This window comes from Carlito syrichta, unplaced genomic scaffold (assembly GCF_000164805.1).
Source record: "Carlito syrichta isolate Samal-C Ts95f unplaced genomic scaffold, Tarsius_syrichta-2.0.1 Scaffold314090, whole genome shotgun sequence".
In the NCBI taxonomy this organism is placed as follows: Eukaryota; Metazoa; Chordata; class Mammalia; order Primates; family Tarsiidae; genus Carlito; species Carlito syrichta.
The window spans coordinates 149,879-153,376 of NW_007258186.1; positions in this window are offsets into that span (position 1 = coordinate 149,879).

The window sequence follows — 3,498 nt, forward strand, 5'->3', positions numbered from 1 at the left end:
TGGAATGCCAGTGGACATGTGATGGAATGTGGTGGGTCCAACTCTCTCTGATGCCATGCATCATTGCTTCTTATAGTGGCACATCATTTAGCTGACATTTCTGAGAAATGCAGTGTTCCACACAGACATGTTTTCCAGAAAACTGGAGCTGAACTTTTTTTCATGCTAACACGTTTACATTTTAAGTTGAGTGTGGATGAAAATCTAAAATATGTAACAGTTTTTTGCCTTCTTAAACAGAGCAAAAGAAAGTATAAGGAATATTTATTTTCTTTTCGACCCAGGATATCTCATAGGGCTGCCAATCCTAGAGAAGGAGGGCTTGTGTTAAGTTAGTATTATTTATAATTTATATCCTACTTACTCCTGGAATGGCCTTGAGATAAAATACAATAAAATTGTACACAACGGGCCAGGTTAAACTCTCTGACAAATATTGAAAGTGTAGATATATTTTATATTGGAACCAGATGCATATATTTTCAATATCAGGCAGCAAAAAGGACATCTCATTTTGAAAACCAAAGAAGTTTATTTATACTCGTATATTCTCTCTCAGTTAGAGTGCTATCTGGCATCAACATGGAAGTGAGTGAAGAAGGAAGTTTGCTGATGCATCTGTGAAACCATCCACAGCTCACTCTATTTGGAACACAAGTGTCAGTCATTCCAAACACCCTCCCCAATAACAATAGGTCACATTCCCAGAGTTCCCTGTCCTTGTCATTGGCTCTGCCTCTCTCTGCCTCTCAACCCTTTGCCTCCCACATTCATCTTTCTCATTGTCTCCAAAGACTGATATGCTCTTCCTTTGACACTCATCCTTTTTCTCCCACATCCTCCTATACCTTCTTCACCCTGTTTCACTTTAGGGGAATGCCTCCACTTTCTTGATCCTTTCTTCCACCAAGAAACTTGAGAACTAAATCCATTCTTGCTTCTAATAAACTAGAGACAAGTTATTTGAAGAGATTTGAATTTAGTTGAGTGGATTAGTTTAGTGGATTTAGTCAAGTCAATGGGTCAAAATACATAAGAAAATATAGGTATGGTTAATGGGTTTTAAGGTTTATTTAGTCTCTTTTGGCAAGAAAAAAATTAATTACTAATTACCAAAGCTATCTCAAAGAAAATATGGGCATCACAGGTATCAGAAACTATGTAAACCCTGAAAACAATAGTGAGAAAATGGAAGATGGAGATTCATCCATGGGTAGCTGAAGCAAAAAGGGAATTGTTTATTCACAGTTGCAGCCCTCTCTCTGGATATTATAATCCGTTGGTTTCATGCCTTTCGTGTGGATCACTCTCTTGGCTGTCTTAGGGTGACTCTAAAATTAAGTTTTCTAGTTACGTTAAGACTATTTAATGCTTATTACAAAGAACAACAACTTGGTTAAACTGGCCCATACATAAAGTCATATACACTTATGGGAAAAGTATTTAGCATGACTCAAATTTTTTGGCAAGCTGTGTGTATAACTTCAGGAAATTCCACCAGGATTGTGAAGACTTTCAGAGGTCATGTCATCTGCTCCTGGGACCGCTCTTCTTTTTTTGAGGACAGAAGCTAGAAAGCAGCATCCAACTCAGTGCTTGGGTCCTGAATAATCAAAACCTCTTTATGGAAATAACAAAGTGTTATTCTTCAGGAAAAGATTGGGAATTCCTGATATAAGAGATATTTACATAATTGGGACCTTACTCAATCTCCAAAATGGCTAGTTGAAAAGTGGGGCATTCTATAAATTAGAATTATGTGTATATGGGGGAGGGAATTGGGCAGTGTAGGGAATCCCAGGAGGGAGATTATATGGATGAAATGTTTGGGTAACCCCACGAAAGCATATGTTAAAATCCTATAGCCCCAGTGTGGTAGTATCAGGAGGTGGGGACTTTGGTATATAATTAGGTCATGAGGGTGGAACCTTTATGAATGGGATTAGTGCACTTACAAAATAGACCCTAGAGAGCCCTCTTTCTTTCCTGAGAAGTCGGCACTCTGCAATGAAGAAGAGAGTCCTCACCAGAACATGGCCATGCTGGCACCATGATCTCAGACTTTCGGCCTTCAGAACTGTGAGAAATAAAGTTGTTGTTTATAAGTTACTCAACCTATGGTATTTTGTTAGAGCAGCCTGAGTTAAGGCAAAGATTAACCCTCACATTTCAAGACTTTTAATATTCATTAGATCAAATTGGTCAAACAGTTGACACTTATCCCATAGAATAATTTTATACCTATCAGTATAGCTTATGCAATTGCTTAAGTGGTCTTTTAAAACCATGTTAATGAGCCAGCCTCAGTGGCTCAGCCTGTAATCCTGCGCCTTGGGAGGCTGAGGTGAGTGGATTGCCTGAGCCCACAGGTTCGAGACCCACCTGGGCAACTGGCAAGACCTCATCTCTACAATAAATCAAAAATCAGCCGGGTGTGGTAGCGCGCACCTGTAATTCCTGCTACTCGGAAGGCTGAGGCGGAAGGATCGCCGGAGCCCAGCAGTCGAGGTTGCCCTGGCCGGCAGCAGCCACAGCACTCTAGTCTGGGTGACAGAGTGAGACTCCAACTCAAAAAAATAAAAATAAATAAATAAAACCATGTTAACTTTTTATTGCTATTTTATTAGGTGTTAGTGCTATGATTGATGGATGAATATAAACAACATTACTTAATTTCTGCTCTAGGTTAGGGTAGGGATTACAAAAGAAACAGATCTTACTTTCAAGTTGCTAATAGTCTAGTCAGAAGGTGTGTGGCCAAACAAACATTAAACCACAGTAAGACAATTTGCTGTAAAAGGAAGTCTGTGAGACCCCAGGTAACTTAACTCTTCTCTCTGAATTATTTGAGAAGCAGATAATAGGGGTCAGTTAGAAATATATAAAATAGCCTTTCTTGCTAATAGTGGATTGGAGAATATAACTTGGGTCTAAGGCCAAGAGGCTTTACTTCTCCCTATACCCTTTTCTGAATTGACCTTGCCTAGAAATGGGCAGAACAGCTGCTCTGGTTCACTCAGATAAGGCAGCAGGAAGGAGAAAGGAGAATGTGGGTTGTTTGTGGGCAGCCAAGTCCAGACAGCATCAATGAGAATGGATTTCTATTCCACCAGTCAGAGGTTGCTGAGAACTTTCCTCCTCTTCTCATGGGAATATTGAGAAGGGATGGAAGCAGTCCTCTAGTACTGTTCCTCCAGGGTTTAAAATTTTTGACTCGAGCTGAAAAACTGGGTGGTATTAATATAGTTCTCTACTTACAGAGTGGAAAGGAGGGATGAAGATGCGGGTGAGCAGCAAATGCAAATGCAGAGGAAGCATTCCTCCAAGTGCCTTCCTGTTGATGCTCACAGGGTTGTGAGAGAGAAGCTGTGGGAAGAAGTGGGTACTCAATATATTTTCCAAACAGCAACCTAGGTAGATCCTTAGGCCGCCAGTTGTACAGCAAATAGGCATTTGTTTGTCCATACCCTCAATGGATGTTGCTCTGCATTTGTGTGC